The following is a 17,934-nucleotide window of genomic DNA, read 5'->3' as shown; positions in this document are numbered from 1 at the left end:
TCAATTGAGGTTATGTTTACTTTTCACTTTGACACAACAGCGATGACAGTTATGGTTGCGTTCAGAAATTCACTAAATCGAAACTCGAAACAAATTTTAGTCTATGCACAGTATGAACACGCACCTTCTTAACTAATGGAAAAACGCCCAAGCCAAGTGTTTCTAATCTTACCCTCCAATGTTTTTATGATTTCACAACGAACAATTTAACTAATAATGAAAGGGTTTTAAATCGAAAATTAACCACGGTCACTTTACAATTATCCGGTCGAGGGAACAAAAAATGTAGGGGATTATTTTACTTCGATATCTTTAAATTATATATGTGGACTGTATTCGATTAACTTTATAGCTTAACGACACGAACGACACGACAAGAAATTAGGGAATTTAAGATAGGCTGGGTCAATTGTGGGAAGCACTCACCTTGTTCGGCTGTAGGCGACGATGCAGCAGTCGGCGGTGGCTGGCCAGGCTCCTCGAATCTCGGCTCGTCCAGACTTACCTTGAATCCGAGTTACCTTAACCAGCTCAGACACCGAAAATGGAACAGGAGACGTGCTTCTTCAATCGATCAGCCTTCCACAAACTCACACACGATTTTTCACGAGTATATTATATTTTACTTTAATTTCGAAAAGGTTAGCGCGACATGCTCCTCGAGACGACATGGGAAAAAAAGGAAGTGAATCGACGGTTATATTTTTTTTTTTTTACTTTTTTGCATAATGTTGCCAGGCGAAATTATTTTTAATATATTTTTAAAGCTACAATCCTTAACAGTTTCTTACTTGTCTATTGAGTTCCTTTTGACCTGGCTGTGGTAAGAGTTATGAATTTAAGTACCCCCTTATAAACGTTCACTAAAGTTATCAAGCCGATAAAGTTCCTTTGTCCCTTTCTATCAAACCAATACGTCTGAAAAGGACAAACGAATTTTATCGGCTTGATAACTTTAGTTTAGTTTATGAATAAGGGGTTAGCATTTACGTATTTGACTTATTATTTCTCATGCAAAAAGGTATGATAAGGATAGCAATACACAATTTTGAAACTAAAGGAAAAATTTTAAAAATGGAAGAATTCACACCTCTGGCAGCCTCATTTGTGTGCACGGGAAAACGTCCCACTTTGTCGATTGCTACAAAGCCGCTTTGTCAGTTTATTCATATAAAGATACAAGTAAATCTCGCCTTAATGGTAACCAACAAAGTGGGACGTTTTAATAAACACACTCACATTTAATGAACGAAGCTAAAGCTTTAGATATTCACTTTGGTGCAACTGGCTCGATTTGTCAACTAAGTGCATTTTCACATTATCCGATCCGATATCGGATGTCGGACCAATATCCCATGTATTTAAGCCGCCATCTTTGTTTTTTTTCCTTTGAAATCCTTCCTACGTCCGATATCGGATCGGATAATGTGAAAACGGCCTAAACCAGTGGTGGCTTTTGTAAATCTTATGCGCAATGCATCTATCAAGGTCAGGGGAAACCTGTGCTTTCATGAGATCCCTATACCCTCATATCTAGTTTCTCGTTTGGGACAGAGTGTAAAGAGATCATCTTTCATAAGTTTTGTAAATCTGTTAGAGTACATTTCGTCCCGGATATCACAAAACAGGATTGTACTAAACAAGTTTAAAACTTCATTTTGCGAGATTAGGTAATCCAATTCGCTGCAAGGGCCTTGGAGAATAAATGGATAAGAGCAGTCCCGTGGCTCCCATACCTCCCTCTTCTGGATGAAACTACAAAGTGGATATTGGTCAGTTTGCATAATACTTTTCACGTGCTTTTAAGGTGCAGTGTACTCGGTGCAGACAGCAGAGTTTGTGAAAAACCGTAGCGGTTATTCAGATCATAATATGATTACCAAATCACATGGATTGGCAATCATGGGGCTTTTATTCATGCACAAAAACATTTAAATTCGAATTTCTGTTATTAATGCGTTAACTCATCGATAACGTTTTTGTTAAAGGTATGAGCATATATATACCTATTCAATAACTAATGATATCACTTACCGCGGGCACTCTCGGCCATTCGATAATTGTTCAGTGAGATACACTTGCAAGCAAACGTGCACACACGACACCTTAATGAATACTGATTGAATGCATGGAAGCTCTACTGAAATGGATTATTTATGTAAAGAATGGTGATGAAACTGATGAATTGGTAAAGGCAACAGTAGCCACACACACGCAAACATATATTTTGGATATCTATCTTTACTGAAGTCGGTGGAAGAGTTAAAGTATATTAATCTGATGTGATGGGCATCGAAAGAAAACTTATTAAGTATCAAAAAGCTGACGGTTTATTAAGTCTGGTGGCCTTAGTCGCGTAAGCTGAAGACGCCGGTTCAAATCGGGCCTTCGCCACTTGACCGGATATTTTGTTTGCCAACTACGAGTATTTTTTTGGTTTTAAATAAGATCATGTTTCCATAGTCAATGGCTATTCCTCTATCCCGCATTTACTGGTCTTGTGCACGAAATAGAAATATGAACAATAAAATAAATGTTAGACTCATTTATATTCCATGTATTTAGTAAGTTTCGACCATAACTTGAGCATAACAAACAATGTAGACGAACTCGTGTTCCCGTGCAGTTCGAGTCAGACACAATTACCCCGAGTGCATTCTAATCAGGCATTCACTAATGCAGCCATTAGAGGAAGTTCACGGCACATTTACCGTATGCTTCAGGTAGGATAGAACTGAAGATGTCAATTACAACCATATTTGAAACTGAGGGCTGATTTAGACGGTACTACGAGTTTCGTTACAATGTGGCTTTTGATCGGCAGGTTGAATTGATGTAACCTTAATAGCCAGCAATGAAACTAGAATTGCATGGAAGTTCCCATGCCGTGTAAATAAATGGGCCCTAAGATTGGGGGGACGATTCATATATTTTTTTAAATCAGAAATTTTATTTAATTGGTTTTGACACGACCTTGACATTTAATTGGTTAAATAATTAAAACTTTATTATTAGAAAGAAATACATACTACAAATTATACTATTAAAATTATACTAGACTTAGAGAACTAAAACTAATTTAATTTAATTGGTGATATCAGCGATATCTAATTTGTAGGCCTCTCCCGGTCGATACAATGAATTTAAATACTTATATGTTAATAAAGGGTTTAACCGAACGATATGGTCTCTTAATACGTAAACCAGTAGGTACCTACTTAATACTAAGAAACGCATATTCACACTAAAAAAATCCCACTATCGCTGTTCCAATGAATTAAAATCAAGCTCCTGAAGACTAAATACTCAAGGCTCGAGGCTCTGATTGAATTGGTACTCTAAAAAATATCAACAATATTGAAGAGGTATACATTTACCTACTACAAAATGGAAATAAAATTAAAACAATCAATCAATCAATTATTTATTCGTGATAACTACAAAATACACAAGTAAGAAAACAGAAACAGCAAATAAAAGAAATTAAACATATAAGTTACCACGAAATGGTCCCGACTCAGCATAAAATGCTAACCCAAGGGTCAGCGCTGGTCTTCCGTCGGGACCATTTTGTTGGTCACGAACATACGAACGCAGCTGTACGACGCGGACCCGTGACATAGTGAACGCAGCGCAATGTTTATTACTAAACGCAGCGGCGAGCGCCATCTTGTCTGTCGCTAAGACGTCATACGTCATATTACTGTTATGTCATTAGCCCACGTCGCACAGTATGTGTATACAATTATTTTATATACATATTATTGCCAAACAGTCGTTTAACTTAACTAAATAGTGATGAATAAGAATTAAGCAGGCATATAAATAAATAAATATTATAGGACGATCTTACCCAGATTGACTGAGACTCACGGTAAGCTCAAGAAGGCTTGTGTTGTGAGTATTCAGGCAACGACATATATAATATGTACTAGCTTTCGCCCGCGGCTTCTCTCGCGTTAAATTCGAAAATTGCGGAATGTTTCATACAAAATTCCACCTCTCATTTTAGGAAATTGGGGGTAAGAAAGAGACAAAAAGCAGCCTAAGTCACTCTCCATCCTTTCAACTATCCCCACTTAAAAAATTACGTCAATTCGTCGGTCTGTTTTGCAGTGAAAGACGGACACACACACTTTCCCATTTATAATATTAATATGGATACAAATACTTATATACCTACATAGAAAACATCCATGACTCAGGAACAAATATCTGTGATCGTCACACAAATAAATGTTCTTACCGGGATTCGAACCCGGGGCCGCGGCTTAGCAGGCAGGGTCACTAACCAGTAGGCCAGACCGGTTGCCAAGCATATACTTCCTCGGCACATAATATGACATTAAAAAATGACAACCGACTGACTTCCAGCACTCCTAGTTACTTAAATAAGGCAGTGAGTGAAGCAAACTATAGACTTAACAGCTGAGTTTCTACTGGCGGGTGATATCCTAACAGACAATTAGACGCGATAGTTAGTTTGATTGAGTTTGATGGTTTGATTATTGAGCGAAAATCATACACCGCAAATGTCAGTTACAATAATTTCACATTATTTATTTCGACGCAAAGACAAGTTTCATTTAAAGACAACTATAATTTTGAGAAATTTTAAGTCCTACGCGATAGTTATTTTGAAAAGCGAGAATCTTCCACCACAAAATATGTATGCTACAATAATTTTACATAATTTATTTCGTATAATTATGAGGCCCGTTGTTTGATGTTGTAACAAAAAAAAGGGACCTATTTTGACAAGGGCAGGTATGTAAATATTTTATTAATAGATGACACACAATTGAGTTTACTGAGTACATTTTAATTTGTTAAGTAATACCTACTATGTTATTGTTTTCTCCGAACATACCATTTCAGTCAGAATATTTTACAACAGTCAAGAGTGTCTCAAAGATATTATGTGTAGGCACTAATAATACATTACGATATAAGTGCAGTCAAGGAGAAGTTCGGAACTAGTGGCGATAAATTAACAGACGACCGAAGTGAGAGTTACGAATTTCCTCTGCGCACGTGTATCGTACAACGTTTGTATAATATATGACCCTCAGTCTCGACATAGACACATAATGAATCACTTCTCAACCTAGTGCGATAAAATAACACCATGTGTACTGAAATAGTACATTACAATACAAGTGCGTAAAAAAGGAAGTTCGCGAATTTCTTTTTCGCACGTGTATCGTATGACATTTATCAGTACAGATGGCCCTCAGAAGTTCCGACCTGGCATAGAGTAGGACTTTTCGCACTAGTGCGTAAAAAAAAACACCATCTGTACTGAAAAGTTATTTTTGTCAGATTGAGTTCTTAAAATTACCTGTCTCTGGTAACCGTATTTTGTGCCGAGCGAGTGCACAAGCGACACTAATCACAAGAAAAATGAGACGTCTCACTCCAGTTCGCGTTGATCACTCATTAGACTTAATGGACTCTTGAGTGCCTTTCCTTATAACATCTTTTTTAATAGGTACCTTTGGTGGCAAACGAGCTTGCGTTCCGACTGATAGTTAACGTTCTCCATAGCCAATGGACGCTTACAATTTGTTCCCGACACGACTGTATGTTAACACAGTTTTTATTTATTTTAAAACCATCGGTAAGAACAAACAAGAACACAACACTGTCAGCAGGGTTTAGTGTCATTTGACTACGATTTTCTGTAAGATCTGGAATGACATCCGCTTTGCTATGCCCTGCCCCACAAGGCGAGATGACATTCATAGTGCCCATACATTTTAGACGCCACTTAAGAATATACCCGGCACCCGGGTCCATTTGTCCGTACATCTTCATGGCGAATCTTGTGATTGCAATCGTAACACGCTACTAGCGACATCTGTAACTTTGCGTGCAATTTACGGTGTATCTTGCTCGCCAAGTAATCAAAGTTTGTAGTGAGGTGGCTAAGCTGAGGATAATAGACAGCGGTGCCTCGGTCCGCATATATTACCGCGTAGGGGTATTATTCTGATAGCTTTTTGAACGATGGAAAGTTTATCCATGATATGATCCAGTCTTAAAACAAATGGGAACAAATAGGACACGTTTGAATGCAATCTTCGATCACCCGGCTTAGCCAAATTCTATTGCTCGAAAATGACCCGCTTTGTCTCTCTCTGACACTTTTCCATATTGGTGCGACACTAAAGTTGCGTTTCGATCGCCACCGAGCATAAAGAGATTGGCCACTTATCTATGACCGATCCTAATTCGGGCTCCTCCCGCTGCTGTACAATTAGTGTACGTGTTATGTTCTTTTCTAAGATCATAATACACTGGATTTCTGAGCAACCTGGTCTCTCAACCAACGAGAACCCTCGCCCAGGTAATCTGCGACGCGGGTGTTGTTTAGTGATTTATTAATGGCCACCGCGGCTCCGAGCTACACGAAAATGTCGCCCTGAGAGCTTGTTGTCCATAAAATATACCTGCATTTATAACAGCAAGAAGTTACGATTCAAACCATCCGTACTAGGCGCAATTTCAGACATTAATAATTTACCTCATATGTTTTGAGCGTTTTTCCCTTTAAGATGTTGACGTTATGCTCGAGCTAACGAAATATGTATTTATAAAGTGAGTTAGAAAATGGATGCCTACTGTTATTGGCTACGTTCACGACAATTTCGCCACCCACCATATTGTGCACTTGAAGTAGAAAATGTCAAAAAATGACAAGTAAACAAACATATATTTTAAGGATTTTTCGTTAATTCTAAATAAATAGAATAACAAGAGCTACTATTTCAAGTGTAATTTAGATAGATAGATTATAAAGACATACATATAATAATAAAAATCAGTTTTCAAAGCATTACTCACGGTATATACATCCAACCCCCGACCATTGAAAAAGGCAATAAATTGGTGCTGGCAGGGCATATGAGGAATGTTGAAGAACATAGGAGTAATGGTAGAAGTTCTACGAGCGTGTGATATGGTATTCGCCAAACCTCCGTCCCGTTAAGCCTATATAAAACAAGTCTAAACGTATGTACCTATTCATCCGCGGCCGCAGAATATTCTTATCTTCAACACTTTTCATTAAAATTTTTATTACGTAATTCATTAAGATAAAACCGGCCAAGAGCGTGTCGGGCCACGCTCAGTGTAGGGTTCCGTAGTTTTCCGTATTTTTCTCAAAAACTACTGAACCTATCAAGTTCAAAACAATTTTCCTAGAAAGTCTTTATAATGTTCTACTTTTGTGATTTTTTTCATATTTTTTAAACTTATGGTTCAAAAGTTAGAGGGGGGGGGGACGCACTTTTTTTTCCTTTAGGAGCGATTATTTCCGAAAATATTAATATTATCAAAAAACAATCTTAGTAAACCCTTTAAATACCTATCCAACAATATATAACACGTTGGGGTTAGAATGAAAAAAAAATATCAGCCCCCACTTTACATGTAGGGGGGTACCCTAATAAAACATTTTTTCTATTTTTTATTTTTGCACTTTGTTGGCGTGATTAATATACATATTGGTACCAAATTTCAGCTTTCTAGTGCTACCGGTTACTGAGATTATCCGCGGACGGACGGACGAACGGACGGACGGACGGACGGACGGACGGACGGACGGACGGACGGACGGACGGACGGACGGACGGACGGACGGACAGACAGACATGGCGAAACTATAAGGGTTCCTAGTTGACTACGGAACCCTAAAAAGAACAACATTCAGTAATATTTACAGTGTAAGTAGGTAGCTATTTAAACTGTGCACTCCCGATTCTCCCACAACAGTGACAGTAATTTACGATGGTCACTTTTTCGTGAGCTTTAACATTTCGAAACAAAACAAAAACAGTTCGATCGAAGTCGTGTCTCAAACCACGAGTCGTCAAAGGGAATCGAATCGTATCCCGCACGGTCGAGCGCTTCCGCGGCGTCGATGATGACGAGATATGAGGGAATCACACGCCGTCTCCGTCGATGACTTGGATTTGTATTGTGTGGCTGAAGAGTCCAATGCTAAATGAACCAATGTTAAGGGCTTGGGATCCATACGGTCGCCGCACTTGTCGGGTCATATTACTCTTGTAAAGATTCCCATGATTCATGTAGTAGGCGGGTGATATTTTTCATGCATTTATGTCCAAAAGAGCATAGTTTAGGCAGAGCGCCAGCTCCAATTTGAGTATTTTAAGTACGACTTAACAATTAAAGGGTTTTGAGAATGAAAATGAAATCGTGATATTGCAGTGGCAGGTTGTGGAAACCGTCAAATATAGTAATGAAAAAGAAATAGTATTTATGTAAAAACACAAAAACTAAATATTTTTAGCTACAAATATGTAAGACAATAGTTATTTGTTATACAAGGGGGCAAAGTTGTATTTTAACGCCGAGTGTGGAATTGAAAAACGAGCAAGTGAAAGGATACTATAGTTGAACCACGAGCGAAGCGAGTGGTTCGAGAATAGAATCCTGAACTTGCGAGTTTTTTTAACACACGAGAAGTAAAATACATTTGCACCCGAGTGTAACACAAAACTTTTCTCCTCACTATAGCGAGGAAACTACAACGCAAAAAATGCGTTTATCACTGCTTCCAGTAGTTCCACAGGTAAATCATCTTATTACCAGATTCACGTACTTTTATCAATTTTAAAACAGTTAATTTGACTTTATTCAAGGTCAAATTACTTTACCCACTAGTGGCTAAAATGCGTTTTTACCCGCTGGTATTAAAGGACAAAACACGTGTTTCCGAGCTAGTGAGGGGAAAAATATTTTTAATCAAATAAACAGACCGAGATGTCGACACTGCACAATTCAGGGCTTTTTATTTTTTACCCCCGACGCAAAAAGTCTGACGTGTCTCTCTGTTTGCCTGTCTGTCTGTCTGTCTGTTTGTCTGTCTGTTTGTCTGCCTGTCTGTCTGTGTGTGTCTGTCTGTGGCATCGTAGCTCCCGAATGGATGAACCGATTTCGATTGAGTTTTTTTTTGTTTGAAAACTGAGTTAGTCGGGAGTGGTCTTAGCCATGTTTCATAAAAATCTGTCCACTATGTCGCGGTCGGGGGTTTTTTCAATATTTTAATTCTGTGGTTAGGTTAGTTAAGAAACGAAAATCTTCGTCTCTTAATACAGATGGGAACAGCCAACGCCGTGACAAGGTGTGATCGGTAAAAAGTCAACAAATTTGTTACGGGCTCGGAAATTTCTCCGCGACGAAATTGACTCTCACAGGAGAGACGGCTTACTACAGTTTACTGGGATCCAAAGATAATTTGCTTACTAGACGCTGAATATAAAAGTCAATAGGGACAATGTAAGCGAGCAAAAAGAAGTCATCCTCCAATTTTTTTTTTATACTACGTACGTACCTATGTAAAGCATAAATCCCGTATGATAACCTGGCCCCAAACTAAGCTAAGCTTGTACCTACCAGGTGACGATATAAATAGAAAACATCGCCTACGAACAAATATCTGTTCTGTGTTCATCATACAAATACATACTCTTACCGGAATTCGAACCATGGACCGATGCTTGGTTTGAATACCGTTACGCATAGTCACTACAGACTAGGCCAGACCGGCCATCATATTTTATTACTATGTTTTTACAGTGTTAAAATTAACGATTAAATAAAGTGGAGTCTGTGCATGGTAGTCTATGCTCATAATCCAATCACCTTAACAAGTGTTCAACTTGAAAAAACCAATATTACTTACTGTAATTGCCAGATTTATAAGTAGCAGCTGGGGAATTTACCAAAATGACAACTGTTGATAGAAAACGCGAACTGAAACTGAAATAATAAATACCATCTCAATAAAACGTGATTATTAAGTATGTGCATCATCTTAATTTTTGACGACCGGTCTGGCGCAATCGGTAGTGACCCTACCTGCTACGCCGCGGTCCCGGGTTCGAATCCCGGTAAGGGCATTTATTTGTGTGATGAGCACAGATATTTGTTCCTGAGTTATGGATGTTTTCTACGTATATAAGTGTTTAAATATTATATATATCGTTGTCTGAGTACCCACAACACAAGCCTTCTTGAGCTTACCGTGGGCCTCAGTCAATCTGTGTAAGAATATTTTATAATATTTTTTTTTTACAAAATTATAGATTTAACTTAAAAAGCTGTTGACTAAAGAAACTAAGTACAGATCTAGTTATTTATGAAATTGTTTTTAATTAAATTATTTAGTTTGGATGTGGTGACAACTTTAATATCCATGCTAGTAAATGTTCTCTGTTAAGTACGATTTTTTTCGTACCTATGTGTGTATTTGGCAGGTACAGGAAACATAAAATGAAAAATCATTTTCATTAGCATTACTCAAAAAGACGATACACGTGGCGAATACGTAAACAGCTATTAGAAAGCTGAAATGATACGTTTTTCCTGTTTTTCTGAAGTCTAAGTTTTCTGTTGTGAGACGTGTTGTGTAAGACTCTCTTTTTTTACAACTCAAAACTGGCATTTTTTTTTTCTAATATGAAACCTTAAATTTCTTGGAAAGTTTTAAAAATTGATGTTACAGTATAGATTAATATCAATGACTGGAAATTCAAACATTATATTTCATTTTCATTTATTCTGCAATCAACGTAAGATCATTAAGTAGTCTAATTATAAAACAATAACATTAGATTTCAAATTATAATAAATTAAATTAAAAGAAACACAGGAAAAACAAATCTGTAACTACAGAATAGGCTAAATAAATATAAAAACCCATGTAAATTGAAATCAATGAGCTAGACAAGCATGATACAAGAAATAAAACCTCCTAACATAACAGTGAGTACATTTGTAAAATCCCTCAAAAAAGGGCGCAAGATAAACGACTTATCTCAGGCATACAAACTGACCCGCGGATACGATTTATCAATTTTGTAGTCAATATAATAACCCTTTTCCGATCGCAGTCATGTCATGTTTATACAATAGTCGGCAAGAAAGCGGGGAAAGGAGCTATTCAAGTTGCCGTGCGGGCATAAACGGTCTTGTTGGCCAGTTAAGCTCTTGTTTCCAACTTTTTTTAAATTTGTGTGAGCGTAGAAAACTATTGGCTGTTTCATACATTTTTGTGGGAATGACGTTGACATTATCTATGGGAGTGTTAATTTTGTTGCGATTTCAGATATGGCCTCATATTAAAAGTAACTTGGTGTGGTCTTCCATCCTAGCCAAAATTACAATCGTCCATTGCTCAAATACAGAAAACAGAAAAACTACGATACGATATGACGCGTGGTCGATTTGCAAATTGTTTACGCTCCCTGATATTGACATCGTAAATGAATATTGCAGATGACTTGAAAATATCATGTAGGGTGCATTGGGGTAATTTCGAAAGGGAAATCTTGATATAATGGAAATAATGGTGATTTTTATGACTTTCGAAATTAGACGACTTTCGAAATGACCACCTTATAGAAATATGTATCATATTGTTATGGAAAGAGGGCAAAAAACTTCCATACATTATGTTTAATAACCCATTTAATTTCTTTGAACTTGTATTTATTTCCATATTTAATTTAAAGCGTTTGCTGAGGCGCGCCTAAAGAGCAAGTAAACAACTTAAGCACTTTGATTCTAAAGACCCGTAACCTATCTGGTCAAGCTTTGCTTGTGATATCGTTGGCGTAAAGACGTTAAATACAGAAATACCTTGAAGGTAGGGGAATATCTAGTAATTTGCCTTTGCCACTATCTATGAATAGGATGTGTCCACTTCAATCTGTACCGCCCAGTTTTGCATCTTCAAATGTTGCCTTTTGATTTTCCGAATGCATTTAGGTTTAAAGATCTTTATTTCCCATAAGAATACATAATATTCACTTACATGAGAATTTCTTATTTTTCATGCAATACTTATCTTTTAAGCGGTGAGCGCACACTCAATTAAGTACTAATAACTTACAATATTAACAATAACTTAACACTTTTGGTACACATAATATTATTACTTAAGGGGTAATAATATAATATTATTATTCTTTTTACTTAAACGAATATTACACAAGAAAAATCTAAATTCACTTTTTTCTATGATGGGTAAATCGACAACAAAACAAGATAAATGCACAATGGAATGCGAGCGTAGTTGCTACGGCCCGGACCGGCTCGTCTTAGTAACAGAGATAAGAACTACTAACATGGATATAAAGAGCATGGAGGCGACACAGCGCTTCATTTAACTTATTTCGATTTGTAAATTGTAAGATGTTTTGTTATGCAAATATTTGTTTATTTTATCAATTAAATTTTATTTATTACAATAATTACAGTTTTTAATTACTGAATCAAGAGAAAAAAAAAATAGTAATAAAAATATTTATACAGAAATATGAGAAAAAAAAATGAGAGCGCTATTTATTGGTAATAATATAATGCTTTAGCAACCTGATTTGAATTGAGTATCCAGTAAATTGGTGCTTCGTGGCTTTCTGTACCTATTTCCGAGGTTAAATTACAGCTTGTATGTGAGTATAAAGTGTATAATCTAGCGGCCTGATGGTAACATATGTTACTATTCTTATAAGATGTCACACTGATATGATATACTTAAATCTGTTTGTATCGAAAGTGAAGTTTTTGGTAATGTTTGGTAATCAAACAAGTAATCGGGTCGTAAGTATTATTGAGGTGAGAGTCCTAGTTACTATGTATGTAAAAAGTAATTATTTTCCTTAATCTTAAAAATAAAGGGCTAATCCTATGCTTAGTATGATCTATAAATTATTATTGCAGGGCAACTTTGTCGCCGGAAACTTTTTCTAGTCTATGGGATATGAAAGTGCGCACACAAGTTATAAAGTGTGCAAACAAAGTTGCCCGTGGGCGCATACCTTTAAGAGGATACGGTAGCGAAAATGCTAAAATGGAAAGAAGCCCCCCATTCAACTTGGGAATTTTAGTTATACATATATACAAGTGTTATTAACTAGATTTATTGAAAAAAAATTGTCCATTAAGAACAACTCAGTCAAAAGATATTTCAAAAAAATCTTTAAAATCGAGGTTCCGCTCTCGACTCTTTCCTCCTTCAAAACTTAATCAATCGGAACGAAAGTTGAGAATTGAATAACAATAAAATAATCTATTTCGGACAGTTTAGCTTTTTTGGTTAATTGTTACCAATCTTGAGTATCACACCTTTTTTTTGCGCCACAATGAAAAAGGCCGTTTTTGGAAATTTTTGATTGGCTCTAGAGTCTTTAAAAAGCAGAATATCAAAAAAATCAAAACGGTCCGACAAATAAAATAATAACAATCTGTGTTGAAAAAATCATTGCTGTATCTTCAAAAACCAGGGAGGAAATAATTGAGAGCGTTTGTATGGAGAATTGACCCCTACCATATCGTCTTAAGGTGCTGTTAGACGGGCAACACAATTGCCAGCAAGTTACATGACACTGCCGCGTTTGCTCCATAGTGCATAGTTAGTTTAGTGCGTGTTGAACAAACGCGCCAATGGTATGTGAATTGCTGGCAATTGTGTTGCCCGTGTAGCAGCACCGTCACGTTAATGTCGCGCCACAATGAAAGAGCGGTAGAGAGCGGTATCTACGATGTAATAATATTTAAGAAGCTACAGGAGCGAAAATGCTAAAATGGAAAGGAGCCCCTCAACTTTATCTACTTTTTTTGGGAACTCTACAACTTTCAATTTGGAAATTTTAGTTAAATATACTAGTGTTATTAACTACATGTATCGAAAAAAAATTGTCCATTCAGAACAACTCAGTTAAAATATATTGCGAAAAAATCGAGGTTTCGCTCTCGACTGTTTCCTCCTTCGGAATTTAACCAATCGTAATGAAATTTGAGAATCTGAATAACAATGACATAATCTGTGTCGGACTGTTTAGTTTGTTTTTCGACAATTGTTGCCAGTTTTGAATACAACACCTTTTTTTATGGGATAGGAGGCAAACGAGCAGACAGGTCTCCTGATGGTAAGCGATCATCGCCGCCCATGGACACCCGAAACACCAGAGGTGTTGGAGGTGCGTTGCCGGCCTTTAAGACCTTTTTTGTACCATAATCAATAAGGCCGTTTTTAGAAATTTTTGATGGGATCGAGCGTCTTTAAACATAAGAAAATCAAAAAAATCAAAACGGTCAGACATTTAAATAAATTAACTTTTTAACAAAAAATAAAACCGCCTTCAAAAAAAAGCGTGTTACAAAACACGGAGAAACTAAAAAGCCAAAAATAATAAACCTTCGAATTCAGATTTCTTATCGGATTGCAATAATCTAAACATCCAAATTATAAACAAATCAATTATTTTTGTAGTCGGTACCAGACCTGTTCGTCGCCTTGCTATTTCCTGTTTGCCCTACCCAACCATACGCAGGCTGGTCCCGACTCCAAAAATAATTGATTTGTTTATAATTTGGATGTTTAGATTATTGCAATCCGATAAGAAATCTGAATTCGAAGGTTTATTATTTTTGGCTTTTTAGTTTCTCCGTGTTTTGTAACACGCTTTTTTTTTGAAGGCGGTTTTATTTTTTGTTAAAAAGTTAATTTATTTGTTGATTTTTAGTGGTTCCTAGTGATATTATATGTATCAGTCCGAATATATGTACAGTAGTGAAAGAATTGTCCTTTAACTCCTAACCATTGAGGAGTTGACCTTCCATCATCAGCTCAGCCACATAAAATTATTACCATCAGGCACAAATACTGGTGCACCTTTGAAAAATACACAAAAAACATTACATGTGCCTATAACATTTGAAGAGTTCCCTAGATTTCTCCAAGATCCCATCATCAGACCACGACTTGGTGCCAATGGGACCATCTCGGGGTTATACCCGTTCGATCAAAAAAAAAATTTTGAAAATCGGTCTACGATTCTCGGAGATATCGAGTAACATACATACAAAAAAAAAATAAAAATAAAAAATTCAGTCGAATTGAGAACCTCCTCCTTTTTTGAAGTCGGTTAAAAAATAATAATAATCTGTGTTGAAAAAATTATTGCTCTATCTTGAAAAACCGCTCCTGTATCGTCTTATAATAACACCTGTGTATTCTAGAAATAAGTATTCTTGCAAATAAACGATTTATCTTATCTTATCTTATCTTATTATAGCGTATTGAGAGGTTTCGCACTACGTCCGATCCGAAATCGCTCTAAGCGATTGTGACGTTCGTCTATGTACCCCAGTGAATAAATATTCTGTATTTCAGGTTCGCATACATTCGGCAGCCGTCGGGAATACGCACGGTACCCGCCATTCATCCATCAAACCATTGATTTTTTCCGTGGCGTCATTTCCTACTCGCCGCTGGTCGGGACTGAAATTATTTCCGTTGGTACACTCTGCAATTACTTGGAAGCAAGAAACTTGAGTATCCTTTGTTGATGTCCTTCCGTACTGTCTGTACCTATACTTAGTTACTTTGATTTTTCGTTTGACAAACGCAACTCTAGTATCACACAAAATAACAAGATTTCATGAAACATTGCATGAAATTATCCTAAAATAAAGCTCAGGGCGAACTAAAGATGAAAATTAATTAAGGAGAAAATGTCAAACTTGCCCGGATTGTAAATTATGATCATTTTGAATTTTAAAGTTCTTAACACCATGCACGAATTTTTTTTAAATATTATACAAATAAATATTTATTTATCGCACAACCAAAATTAGTTTTCTAGTAAATATTTAAGAAAATGGCGCTGCGTACCTGCCTATTCATCACTTCACTTTTTAGTCTATGGCTACCGCGCAGTTAAGCACAATTCTGCCAAAAACGAGTATCGAGCTTCACACGGCATGAGGATAGAAAATAAACATAGAGCAAAAAGATAGACATAAAACTGGGTAATACCTGCAGAACAATATAAGAAAATGACAAACAAAAATTACTTACTCTAAACAAACATTCTTTTGATTATTATATTATTATAATTTAATACAAAAACAAACATTTATGTTCGACACTAAATAAAAAAGATGCCTTTTAAAGGACAATATTGTTTTTGACATAAATTTACTTATAGCATACACCCTGCCTATTCATACTGAACATTTTCAGTGTAAATAACTTCCTCAAGTACTAGCAGGGGTAAAAAGCCACCGCTAAGCTGCCAGCGTTTTTCTATTTTAATTAAAGTTAGAAAAACTGTCTTGAACAAACTTTTTTGGGTCATTGTTCCATCTCAGTTAGTTAGTCTAGAAATGTGGTTGGCGTGCGAAATAGTCTCACGAAAATAATAAATGAATTTTGCTAACACTTTAAACTCTTTTTCTTTTTTTCTACCTATTTTTTTTAAATATTATTTCCAGTGAATTAATGTTTTTGTAGTTTGTAATGCGCTTGTATTGTATACCTTAGTGTGTTTATGAAATCAAAAATACAATACTCGTAGTTTTGGTCTTGGTCACATAGTTTCATTAAGGTTGTCGTAACGTGGTACCATTAGGCGTTTAGTAAATACTTAACATGATATGAAAGATGAGCAAAATTATTGTTGAAAGAGCGCCACTGAATGGACAAAGTCAGAATCAGAATAGCTTTATTTGTGGACAATATGATGATTTCCCATAGTTCCTTAAATTAGGGTCAGGTTTTACCAATACAATCATGCGCTTAAAAAAATTAAGAATATAAACAAGTATTTTCAGTACATGTTTGCAAGCCCATAGACCAAAGTAACCTCAGTTTACGGTGATAACACAATTTAATGAGTCCTCAAAAGGGGTTGAACCACCTGATTACCCTATTATATACACCAGTAATAATCAACTAACTACAGGTGCCAATAAGTTCGCCTATCAAAACTGCCAAAATACAAGATTCATCCAAATTAATTTCCGCTAAATTTATCACCCTATACCAATAAAGTAAATTAGGCCGGCCCTTAATGAACTATTTGATCACTATTAAGGTTTAGCCACTCAAAGGGAGTCGACGAAGGTCAAGTAAATTTGTTCAGTAAATGATCGCTCAAGTTGAAGGCCGCGGAACGCAAAGCTTCGGATCAGTGCCCTCACCGTACACGCTTTACGCATTAGGTATCAGACCGATTCAAACAGTCTTACCTACTACGTTACAGAAAAATATCAGAACGATATCCGGTGTCATTCAATCATTGTGCATCGCGCAAATACAGTTGACAACGAACGAAGCGCACGACATCCGAATGACATCTTACTGAATTCCTAATGATATCAGTGTAAGTTATAATTGGCCTAATACTAGTAATACTAATAGGTGTGCCGGCAGCTGCACTCTTCATGGATTCCGTCTATCTTATCCGTCCTATCGGCTATCAAAAAGAAGTGTATTTTATAACAACCGTCACAAAGCTCAATGTAATTTTTTTTTTCTGAAAAATTAGGGTTACACATGGATAAAAAACGTAGTAAAATATACAAAAAAATGGGGTAGATGTTTGCTATACCAGCAGGCCTCCGTGGCGCAGCTGGCAGCGAGATGGCCACGGCAAGGCCAGAGGTCGCAGGTTCGGGTCCTGCTGGAGGTATGAATTTTTCCATGTTTCCTTTGATTTAAAAATATAAAATATACAAGTTATAATAAAAACGGTGTGTAAAAATAGCCTTGTAGCGTTTTCAATAAATATGTAGTTAACCCAATAAGCGAGCGTTATTAAGGAAGGAATATATTTCAAATGATGTTGTGAAAACTCACATTTAATATTCTAGTGACTACGAAATACGAAACTTCTGTGCGACTAAGTCGATATTAAAGCATAGTTAATTTAGAATTGGTACGCGATGGGAGGAATTTAATTTTTAAATGAAAAGAAAAAAGTAAACAATATTTTTTATTGCAGAATATAAAAGATCGTTTATTAATTTATAGCGTGTCACATATATTTCAATCATTCAGTATGTTTATGCACAAAATTACGGACTTTTCTGAAAATAGTATTCATCATCCTCTGA

The sequence above is a fragment of the Leguminivora glycinivorella genome, chromosome 1 (genome assembly GCF_023078275.1).
Source record: "Leguminivora glycinivorella isolate SPB_JAAS2020 chromosome 1, LegGlyc_1.1, whole genome shotgun sequence".
In the NCBI taxonomy this organism is placed as follows: domain Eukaryota; kingdom Metazoa; phylum Arthropoda; class Insecta; order Lepidoptera; family Tortricidae; genus Leguminivora; species Leguminivora glycinivorella.
Note: the sequence above shows the minus strand (reverse complement) of the source record.